Below are 12,012 nucleotides of genomic sequence, written 5' to 3'. Positions count from 1 at the left end.
TTAGAACAGTGCTCGGAACATAGTAATCGCTTAACAAATATTGTCATTATTACAAGTTTATCAGGTTGGATGCAGTTCCTATCCCCCATGGAGCTCACAGTCTTAGGGGAGGGTAGGACTTAAAACCCATTTTACAGTTGAGGAAACTGAGGTCCAAAGAGGTGAAGTGAATTATCCAAGGTCATATAGCAAGTAATTAACAGAGTCAGGATTAGAATCCAGGTCCTCTGACTCCCAGGCCTGTGTTCTTCCCACTAAGTCATTCTGCTGTAAGCCCAAGGGAGAGTGCTGGTTGGACTTAGTCCTGTTACAGTCCTACCCATTTGCAAGAGGATTTTAAGTCTAGAAGAGTCTACAACTCATCAGCTTGGAAACGTTAATCTGTTTACACACTAGATACCTTTTCGATTGCGACTGCTATTACGATGCCATTTATTGAGCGCTTACCATGTGTTGAGCATAGTAAATCACTGGGCCAGAAACAAGTAAATCAGGTGGCCCAAGAGCCTAGCACAGTAAACACCAAAGACTAATCGACTGTTGCTCGGAAGTGTCGTCTCCAGGTCGACGCTGATGTTCTCCATTTCTTTTCTCACTGAAATCATTTCTCAATCCCAGAAAGTCCTCTCTAGCCTTACCCAGAGCCGCTTGGAGATATCTTGAGAAGCAGCATAGGCTTCTATGCTTTGGGCGAACAAGTGTAATCTGGATTCCATACGTCCCTAGAGCCTCTTTGCATTCCGGCTCCCTTCGTGGCCGCTGTGGTGACTCAGAAAAGATTATTTTCAAAAACTGGTATTTGTTAAACTGTGTGCCAAGCACCTCTCTCAGGATGGTAATTGGAGAGTTTCCAGTAGTCTACCAGTCTCGGCTACGGGAGGGAAAGTCGAGCAGAGGCCTACCCATTCCATTCCTAGCTTGGGCAGTGGTTAGTGAGTGGAAGGCCGTCCGCTACAAGTCGAAACTCAGCTGTGCTGGGAAGCAGCAGCACGGGAGAGAGTCAGCGGTGGAGACTCGGGTTTTACGGTGCAGAAGAAGGTGATGGTGAACCACTTCTGTATTTTTACCGAGAAAACTCTATGGATACGCCACCAGAATGATTGCGGATGGAGAACGAGGTGTTCTGGGAGAGATGTGTCCATGGAGTCGCTGTGGGTTGGAGAGGACTCGACAGCAATAAGACGGAATGCACCGAGCACTGTATTAAGCACTGGGGTAGATACAATGTAATACAGCTGGACACAGCTCATATCTCACACGGGGCTCAAAATCTTAATACCCATTCTACATATAATACCCATCCTACTGAGAGCTCACCTCCTCCAAGAGGCCTTCCCAGACTGAGCTTCCCCTTTTCCCTCTGCTGCCTCTCTGCCCCCTCTTCACCTCCCCTCACCTAAGGCCCCTTTCCCCCCCTTTCCCTCTGCTCCTACCCCCCTCCCTTCCCCTGCCCTCACTGTGCTCATCTGCTCATTTGTATATATTATTATTACCCCCTATTTATTTTGTTAATGAGATGTACGTCTCCTCGATTCTATTGATTGCTATTGTTTTTGTCTTTCTCCCCCGATTAGACCGTAAGCCCATTAATGGGCAGGGATTGTCTCTACCTGTTGCCAAATTGTATATTCCAAGTGCTTAGTACGGTGCTTTGCACATAGTATGCGCTCAATAAGTACCGCTGAATGCATGAAAGACGAGGTGACTGAGGTACAGAGAAGTTAAGTGACCTTCCCATGGTCACACAACAGACAAGTGACAGAGTCGGAATTAGAACTCAGGTCCTTCTGACTTCCAGGCCTGTGCTCTATCCACTAGGCCACGCCCCTTCCCCATTTCTTCCAGGCTTTCCATTTATTGTTGATCGATCCCAACTAAGGTAGATTTCACCGGTGGGTATTTTTACCTGACAAGTGCATCTGGAATGGAGGATTTGGGGATTTAGCATTCCCCAAAACTTCTAAAGAGGGAGATTTCCTGAAGGCTGTGTGTCCCAGGATGTTAAATGAGGTTTTGCTTATCAGAACATCCAGGAAGGAAGCTGAGGTCTTTGTTTGTGTGCTGGTGATCTGGAGTAACGATGAACTCTGTTACTCTCTGGAGCAGATCCAAAGGGAGACGATGTCTGCTACGTAGAAGCAGCGGCAACTAGTTTTCAGTCTTTCTGGGTCAAGGGCTCGGGCTATCCAGCAACACAATCGATCAGTTGTATTCACTGATCGCTCACTGTGTGCAGGGCACTGTACTGAGCACTTGGGGAAGTACAGCGCAGCGGTACAACAGACACATTCCCCGCCCACAACAAGTTTACGGACGAGGGACAACGCACTGAGTTTCCTTTTGTGTTCGATTACACCGATCCAAGTATGAAAATGGACTGGAAAAGTGAAATGGCTTAGCTCTGCTATACTTTACTGGTGACCAAGGGAAAGTATACAGCGTTTAAACTCTGCAACAACCCCCCACTTGTACAAATGCTCCCGGTAGAGATCTCCAGCTCTTCCTTGATTATTATTATATCCAAGCAGCTGGCTCAGTGGAAAGAGCACAGGCTCGGGAGTCAGAGGTCACAGGTTCTAATCCCGGCTCCGCCGCTGGTCGGCTGGGTGAGCTTGGGCGAGTCACTTAACTTCTCGGTGCCTCAGTTCCCTCATCTGTAAAATGGGGATTAAAACTGTGAGCACCACGTGGGACATCCTGATTCCCCTGTGTTTACCCCAGCGCTTAGAACGGTGCTCTGCACATAGTAAGCGCTTAACAAATACCAACATCATTATTGTTATGTACTTAAGGTGACGATTGGGTGATCACACGTGGGACAACCTGATCACCTTGTAACCCCCCCGGTGCTTAGAACAGTACTTTGCACATAGTAAGCGCTTAACAAATAACACAATTATTATCGTTATTATTGTAGGCAATTCATCTAAAAAACATCAACGAGAGAAATCAATCAGTGGTATTTTCTCGGCACTTCTGTGAAGAGCACTCTACTCTCACTTGGGAGAGTACATTAGGGCAAAGTCCTATTCCCATTCACATTTCCCATTCACTACCAGCTGACAGTCTAAGGGGAGACTATCGTAGAAAGAGAGAACATGGACACGTCCAAGGTCAAAACAAGGACACCCTATGGTATTAAGCACTTACTCTGTGTCAAGCATTGTTTTAAGTACTGGGATAGATACAGGTTTATCAGGTTGGACGAGTCCCATGGGATTCAGAGATTAAGTTGCAGGGAGGAGGAATTAATCCCCATTTAACAGATGAGGCAGTTGAGGCGCAGAGTAGTTAAGGTGCCCAAGGTCACACGGCAGGCAATTGACCTGTCGGGGATTAGAACCCAGGTCCTCTGAACCCCAGGCCTGTGCTCTTTCCACTAGGCCACGGTGCTTCGCAGACGATTTCAATCTATTTCTTACATGATATCACCCTCTGTCAGCGAGACCCCAAAGACATACAAATTTCTGTGATTAGAGGGTGGTCAGACCCTCACTGCTCGATCCATATGTTTTTCCTCTCCTCAAAACCCTTCCCAGGTTAACTGTGTCTCTCCACATCAGTCACAAACTCCTCATACTCAGCTACAAGTCTTTCTACTGATGCACCCCGTCTCCATTTTCTATATCTGCTTTCTTCCACTACTCTCCAGCTCTTCTCAACGTAACTTCCAACTGTAATAAGAATAATGATGTCGGTATCTGTTAAGCGCTTACTATGTGCCGAGCACCGTTCTAAGCGCTGGGGTAGACACAGGGGAATCAGGTTGTCCCACGTGGGGCTCACAGTCTTCATCCCCATTTTACAGATGAGGGAACTGAGGCACCGAGAAGTGAAGTGACTTTCCCAAAGTCACACAGCTGACACGTGGCCGAGCCGGGATTCGAACCCATGACCTCCGACTCCAAAGCCCGTGCTCTTTCCGCTGAGCCACGCTGTTTCAACTGTACCTCACTCTCACCTTCATCCTATCACCCTCGCTCTTCTCCTGCTTCGGAACTCCACCCCTTCCCCAAAGATGACAGATCACAGTGTTCCCCATAGTCAACACCTTCCTAACCCTAATTTATAAATCCTAATTCCTAAAATTCCACCTTGTCCAACAAACCTTCTAAATTAATCCCCAGGACCTCATCGCTTAAATGCAGCGGACATCTCCACACCTATGCCCTTATTTCTACCATCCTGAGCACTGTGTATAAATATTATTCGAACGTATAATTCAACTGATTCCTGTAATTACTCACATTGAAAATATTTTTATGTCTGTCTCTCCCAGCAGAGTCCTTATGGATAGGTATCATGTCATTTCCCTTTTTTTTTTACTTTCACTTTTACTTTCCAAGGACCTAATGCTGTGTGCTGCTCTCAAAAGGGGTTCAATAAATACTGTTTTGACTATTACTAATAAAACATAACTATGGTAGTTGCTAAAGGCTTACTATATGCCAAGCACTGTTCTCAGTGCTAGGGTAGATACAAGCTAATCAGGTTGACCCTGGAGTTCCTCAAGGGTCAGTTCTTGGCCCTCTTCTGTTCTCCATTTACACTCACTCCCTCGGTGAACTCATCCGCTCTCCCGGCTTTGACTACCATCTCTACGCAGATGACACGCAGATCTACATCTCCGCCCCTGTCCTCTCCCCCTCCCTTCGGGCTCGCATCTCCTCCCGCCTCCGGGACGTCTCCACCTGGATGTCGGCCCGCCACCTAAAACTCAACGTGAGCGAGACTGAGCTCCTCATCTTCCCTCCCAAGCCCGGTCCGCTCCCAGACTTCTCCGTCACCGTGGATGGCACGACCATCCTTCCCGTCCCGCAGGCCCGCAATCTCGGTGTCATCCTTGACTCATCCCTCTCGTTCACCCCACGCATCCTATCCGTTACCGAGACCTGCCGGTTTCACCTCTACGATATCGCCAAGATCCGCCCTTTCCTCTCCACCCAAACGGCTACCTTACTATTACGGGCTCTCGTTCTATCCCGGCTAGACTACCGTGTCAGCCTTCTCTCTGACCTCCCTTCCTCCTCTCTCGCCCCGCTCCGGTCTATTCTTCACTCCGCTGCCCGGCTCATCTTCCCGCAGAAACGATCTGGGCATGTCACTCCCCTTCTTAAACGACTCCGGTGGTTGCCTATCGACCTCCGCTCCAAACAAAAACTCCTCACTCTAGGCTTCGAGGCTCTCCGTCACCTCGCCCCTTCCTACCTCTCCTCCCTTCTCTCTTTCTACCGCCCACCCCGCACGCTCCGCTCCTCTGCCGCCCACCTCCTCGCCGTCCCTCGGTCTCGCCCATCCCGCCGTCGACCCCCGGGTCGCGTCCTCCCGCGGTCCCGGAACGCCCTCCCTCCTCGCCTCCGCCAAACTGATTCTCTTTCCCTCTTCAAAACCTTACTTAAAAATCACCTCCTCCAAGAGGCCTTCCCAGACTGAGCTCCTCTTCCCCCTCTACTCCCTCTGCCATCCCCCCTTTACCTCTCCGCAGCTAAAGCCTCATTTTCCCCTTTTCCCTCTGCTCCTCCACCTCTCCCTTCCCATCCCCACAGCACCGTACCCGTCCGCTCGACTGTATATATTTTCGTTACCCTATTTATTTTGTTAATGAATTGTACATCGCCTCGATTCTATTTAGTTGCCATTGTTTTTACGAGACGTTCTTCCCCTTGACGCTGTTTAGTGCCATCGTTCTCGTCTGTCCGTCTCCCCCGATTAGACTGTAAGCCCGTCAAACGGCAGGGACTGTCTCTATCTGTTGCCGACTTGTTCATCCCAAGCGCTTAGTACAGTGCTCTGCACATAGTAAGCGCTCAATAAATACTATTGAATGAATGAATGAATGACCCCCTTGGGGCTCACAGTCTTAATCCCCATTTACAGATGAGGTAACAGGCACAGAGAAGTTAAGTGACTTGTTCAAAGTCACACAACTGATAAATGGCAGAGCCGGAATTAGAACCCACGACCTCTGACTCCCAAGCCCATGCTCTTCCCACTAAGCCATGCTGCTTCTCCAAAGTTTTATGGCATTTAAGCCCTTACTATGTTCCAGATACTGTATTAAGTGCTGGGGTGGAGACAAACTAATCAGGTCCATCAAATCAGTCCATCAATTGTATTTTTTGAGCACTTACGTGTGCAGTACACTGTAGTAAGCACTTGGGAGTTGGTAGATATGATCCCTGCCCACAGTGAGCTTACAGTCTAGAGGGACAAGTTTACAGTCTAAAGGGACTGTACTATTATTACTATTACTTCTAATTCTATGATTACGTTGGATGCCAAAATAAAAGAGTTCCAAGGAGACGCCGACGGCCGTAAAGCTGAGAATTTTCACCCATCACTAAAGACGTTCTATGGCACCAAACGCAACTCTACAGCTTACAGCGCTGTTGAAGACGGACGCGGAACCGCTAGATTCCGTCGTCCCGGTCGGTTGTCAGCACATATTAGATGGCCCGTTAGAATGAACAGTCAGCGGTGACTGCTAAATCTCTTCCATGAGTGTTGGCTATCATCCAGACCCTGTCATCGAGTTTGGGAGTTTGGATACTTTTTCTCTGGCTGCATTAGCTACTTTTGTTCTCACTGAACCTTATCTGCCACTTTTCTGCGCATTCCACTCCTCAGCTTCAAGATGTTTTCTTGCAGTTTAATCCCTTTCGCAGGTCATTTCGCCATCTAGGAGAGCTTGTGTGACTGGCAAATGTGGAGATTTCACCACACACTCCCTCCTTCAGATCATGTTAATGTACCAAAGAAAAAACTGGTCCTTTTTATTTCCTTTCTCCATCCCCGGTTGCAACCCCCGCACCACTCCCTTCTTTTCTTGCTTCAGTCCTGAACTCGGCCAACCCAAATCTCTGAAACAGCTTGCTATTCCATCTCAGAATCCTGGATTCTATTCCTGATTAAACTACCATGCAACCCATCATTCCCTCTGGCCTGGAATTCCTTCTCCATTCATATACAAAAGACTCCCACTCTCTCTCCATCTGGAGCCCTCCAAAAAAAATCATCGCATGTGCTTCAAAATGTCTTTCCTAACTACTCACTGCTCCACCCCATTTGCCCTCCCCTCTGTTGCCTATGCACTCGGTTAATAATAGATACCTTCATTATTATTATTATTATTGTTATTGATTGCACACTTTTCTAAGCACTGGGGTAGATATAAGTTTATCAGGTTGTCTCACGTGGGGCTCTCGGTCTTAATCCCCATTTTGCAGATGAGGTAACAGGCACAGAGAAGTTAAGTGACTTGCCCAAAGTCACACAGCTGACAAGTGGCAGAGTCAGAATTAGAAACGAGGACCCACGATCTGTGACTCCCAAGCTCATGTTCTTTCCACTGAGCCACGCTGCTTCTCATGAGATGGCAGAATGGGGTGATTAATAGAATTTTCCTTATTATCAACAGTGGTAGTTATTGAGTGCTTACTCAATAGAGAAGCAGCGTGGCTCAGTGGAAAGAGCTCGGGCTTGGGAGTCAGAGGTCATAGGTTCGAATCCCAGCTCTGCCACTTGTCAGCTGTGTGACTGTGGGCAAGTCACTTCACTTCTCTGTGCCTCAGTTCCCTCATCTGGAAAATGGGGATTAAAACCGCGAGCCTCATGTGGGACAACCTGACTACCCTGAATCTACCCCAGCACTTACAACAGTGCTCTACACATAGTAAGCGCTTAACAAATACCAACAATATTATTATTATTACTACGTGCAGAGCACTGTATTAAGTGCTGGGGGGAGTGCAATACTACGGTTTTGGCAGACATGTTCCTTGCCCACAACAAGCTTACAGTCTAGAGGGTGAAACAGACATTAATAAAAATAATTCATAATATATAATTTCAAGATACGTACGTAAGCGCTTTTGGGTTGAGGGTGAGGGAATATCAAATGTCCAGAGGTCACAGATCCATGTACCTAGACGATGCAGAAGGGAGAGGGAGTCAGGGAAAAGAGGGCTTAATGGGGTTAATGCTTCGTGTTGAGTTTGGCAAGAATAGGACTCTAGGCTACAGGAGAAGCAGCGTAGCTAAGCGGATAGAGCATGGACCTGGTTTCTAATCTCAGTTCCACCACATGTCTGCTGTGTGACCTTGGATAAGTCACTTAACTTTTCCACACTCACACTCTTATTCCCCCGTTTATAGATGAGGTAACTGAGGCACAGAGAAGTGATTTGCCAACAGTCACATTTCAGGCAATTGCAAGAGGGGGGCTTAGAACCCAAGTCCACTGATGTCCAGGTCTGGGGATAAGTGTGTGAGCCACATGTGGTACAGGGACTGTTTCCAACCTGATTAACTTGTATCTACTCCAGTGCTTAGAAAAGAGTTCGGCTCATGCTAAGAGTTTAACAAATACCATGATCATTATTATGGGAGAACGGATTTTAAGTCTAAAGAGTCTAACATAGACCTAAATGGTTCCTCAATAGACATTCTTAGCATTTCACCAGTGATAACTCTTCTGACGGGGAGACTGGTCTTGTCATGTCTTATGTTGTCGACCCACAGCGACGCCATGGACACTTCTCTCCCGGAACGCCCCACCTCCATCTGCGGTCACTCTGGTAGTGGATCCATTGAATTTTCTTGGTCAAAATACAGAAGTGGTTTACCACTGCCTCCATCTGCACAGTAAACCTGAGTCTCTACCCTTGACTGTCTCCCATGCCCCTGCTGCCCAGCACGGGTGAGTTTTGACTTGTAGCAGTTGGCCTTCCACTCAGTAGCCGCTGTCCAAGCTAGGAATGGGATGGATAGGCCTCTGCCTGACTCTCCCTCCCGTAGCCGAGTCTGGTAGACTCCTAGAAACTCTGCGGGTGCCATTCTGAGAGGGGAAGGCCGGTCTACTAAAGAGTGATTCCTCAACAGAAGACACACCTCCTTAGATAGTCTCAACCTCTGATGTCCTGAGCCCTTCCGAATTTACACGGCAGGGATTACCAGAACACTTAATTGGACAAACAGGATGAAGCATAGATGTCATTAATCTTTTTGAGCAGTAACTATGCTGGTGATTATATTTATAATGCTGCAGGCAACAAAGCTGTAGTGTGAAAAATTGTAAGCGCCTAAATTGGAGATATTATGAGAGGGATTTCCAATACATAAAGTGGAATCAACAAGACATCTAATATTTATGGAGCAGTTTTCACTCCTTTAAATCTGTCACAGTTCAACCCCCCAATCAATTTATTGATTGATTTATTAAGTGCCTGGAGTGGGCAGGGCACTGTACTAAGCAATTGGGAGCGCACAAATAAAGCAAAAGGCAAGGCCCTTGCCCTTAGGGGGAGACAGGCAGGAGACTAACAGGCAAAATAAATGATCAGATTTCAGATTGGTTAGTCTATTAAATGTCCTTTGTGCCAGAATATCTAGCAGGAGGTATGGCCCGTTCCTCTGGCTACTTAGTGGTATTTCCTGAGCACTTACTATATACACAGCATCGTGTTAAGCATTTGGGAGAGTACAGTTGCAACAGAATCGGTATATACATTCCCTACCCACAAGCTCACAGTCTAGGAGTTTATAGCCGGGGTAGTGATATTTTGATCTCGAAACTCTCAAGGTAGATCAGATGACTTGGATTCAGCTCCCGTGGCCTACCATTTCACACCCTACCAAAATCTTGAATACAAATATGGAACAATGATAAATGATGGTGATTATTCACGAGGATTCTCAATAAACCCTATGGATCGATTAAAAATTGTTTCCATTGTTATGTTACTGGACAAAGGAAGATTCTACCGGTATCTTAAAAGGCGACAGAAACAAAAATAAGCAGGAACAGATACCACATAATGAAATCAGACACAATCTCTATCCCACACGTGGTTCATTTTCTAGTACAGTGCCCTACACATAGTAGGCGCTCAGTAAATACGACTGAATGAATTGAATGAATAAAACAAAAAGAAGAACAGTTTATATATGAGGAAACATAGGCACAGAGAAGAAAAGTGATTTGCCCAAGATTACACAGCAGGCAAGAAGTGGAACCAGGATTAGACCTCAGCTCTCCTCGCAAGCCTGTGTGTTTCCACTGGACAGTGTGCGCCACTTTTCTCTCCAACACCTAATTCAATAAAACTCCGTACGACAAAAACAAATAGAGAGGTGACATAAACTTGCTAATAATGAGCCTTGAAAGGGAGTCCATGAGAAAATGGCCGTTTGCAGACGACCTGTTGGAAAACTCTTGGAGAAGCAGCATTGCCTATGGATAGAGTACAGGTCTGGGAGTCAGGAGGATTTGGTTTCTAATCCTGACTTTACCACTTCCTATGTGAGCTGGCGCAAATTACTTCTCTGTGCCTCAGTTACTTCATCTGCGAAACGGGGGGCTTAAGACTGTGAGCCCCATGTGGAACATGGACTGTATCCAACCTGATTACATCTTCCCCAGCACTTAGAACAGCGCCCGGTACATATTCATGGCCCCGATTCTGTTTAGCTGCCAGCGTTTTTACGGGATATTCTTCCCCTCGACTCTATTTATCGCCATCGTTCTCGTCCGCCCGTCTCCCCCGATTAGACCGTGAGCCCGTCAGACGGCAGGGACCGTCTCTATCTGTTGCCCGCTTGTTCATTCCAAGTACGGTGCTCTGCACATAGTAAGCGCTCAATAAATACTATGGAATGAATGAATGAATACATAGTGAGCGCTTAATACATACCATATAAAAAACCCAACAACCCTCAGGTAGTCATTTTAACTTGAAGACGGCTCACATTCAGGCTGAGGAAATCCAACAGAGGGAGCTGGTTCCCCAGGCTACTTTTTCTGAGATCTCCTGGGATCCTTTTCCTAAAACAGAGGTCAACCCTCTCAGCTTCCATGCAGAGACAGCAAGAGACGTATCCTTGAGTGCCTGACCCCAGGCCAGCTAGCATGGTTCGCAATTGAGCAACCGGTTGGTTAATTGCTCAGGAATGTGATTAACACCTGGTTCGCCTCAGTCCAATAATGGGGATAATTGGGCTCAGATAAACATAGCTCTTGGCTTGAAATTCTTGCATGCCCAAGCAGAGATGGGTGGATTCTATTGTGTTTTAAGCTTCAGAAAAACTCCAGACAATTTGGGGGTTAAGAAACTCAAATAACTGCACTTCACTAAAATGTTGCCTCCTCAGAAAACCCTCAAGTCCCAAAATGAATTGGGCTCTTTTAATGTTCGTTTTTATTCATTAAATATTCAGATAACCTGGGTCTCATTGTCCTCTCTCTAGTCACTGACTGCTTGTTCATGCTTTCCCTTCTGCCTGGAATTTCCTCTCCCTTCAAATCCTTTCTGAAATCACATCTCCTCCAGGAAGCCTCCCTTGATTAATCTCTAATCTCACTCTCACAAATACCACTTAAATCAATCAATCATATTTACAGGGTACTTACTGTGTGAAGAATGCCATACTAATAATAATGTCGGTATCTGTTAGGCGCTTTACTATGTGCCGCGCACTGTTCTAAGCGCTGGGGTGGATACGGGGTCATCGGGTCGTCCCACGTGAGGCTCACAGTCTTAATCTCCATCTTACAGATGACGTAACTGAGGCACAGAGAAGTTAAGTGACTCGCCCAAGGTCCCACAGCCGCTCTCTCCCGATTAAGAGAAGCAGCGTGGCTCAGTGGAAAGAGCACGGGCTTGGAAGTCAGAGGTCATGAGTTCGAATCCCAGCTCCGCCACTTATCAGCTGTGTGACTGTGGGCGAGTCACTTCACTTCTCTGTGCCTCAGTTCCCTCATCTGGAAAATGGGGATGAAGACCGTGAGCCCCACGGGGGACGACCTGATTCCCCTATGTCTACCCCGGCGCTTAGAACAGTGCTCGGCACACAGTGAGCGCTTAACAAATGCCGACATTATTATTATTCGGTGTAAGCCCGTAAGATTGTAAAAAACAACGTAAGATTAGACTGTGCGCCCGTCAAAGGGCAGGGACTGTCTCCATCTGTTGCCGACTTGTACATTCCAAGCGCTTCGTACAGTGCTCCGCACAT

At 47.0% G+C, this 12,012-nt stretch overlaps 1 long non-coding RNA gene and 1 other non-coding gene across 2 annotated transcripts in view; one reads left to right on the top strand and one right to left on the bottom strand.

The window, feature by feature from the left end:
* Positions 1–10,836, bottom strand: part of LOC114810198 — a 57,824-nt gene extending 46,988 nt beyond the window's left edge. The window contains exon 1 of the long non-coding RNA XR_003757924.2: positions 10,692–10,836. This is a non-coding gene — a long non-coding RNA (uncharacterized LOC114810198). The remainder of the gene's footprint in view (positions 1–10,691) is intronic.
* On the top strand, positions 822–959 carry LOC114810480. Its single transcript, XR_003758179.1, has one exon. It is a non-coding gene; the product is annotated as a small nucleolar RNA SNORA7 (small nucleolar RNA).
* Positions 10,837–12,012: the final 1,176 nt, after the last annotated feature.

Source organism: Ornithorhynchus anatinus, chromosome 3 (assembly GCF_004115215.2).
Source record: "Ornithorhynchus anatinus isolate Pmale09 chromosome 3, mOrnAna1.pri.v4, whole genome shotgun sequence".
Taxonomy (NCBI): Eukaryota; Metazoa; Chordata; class Mammalia; order Monotremata; family Ornithorhynchidae; genus Ornithorhynchus; species Ornithorhynchus anatinus.
Note: the sequence above shows the minus strand (reverse complement) of the source record. Positions and strands in the feature narration are given on the sequence as shown.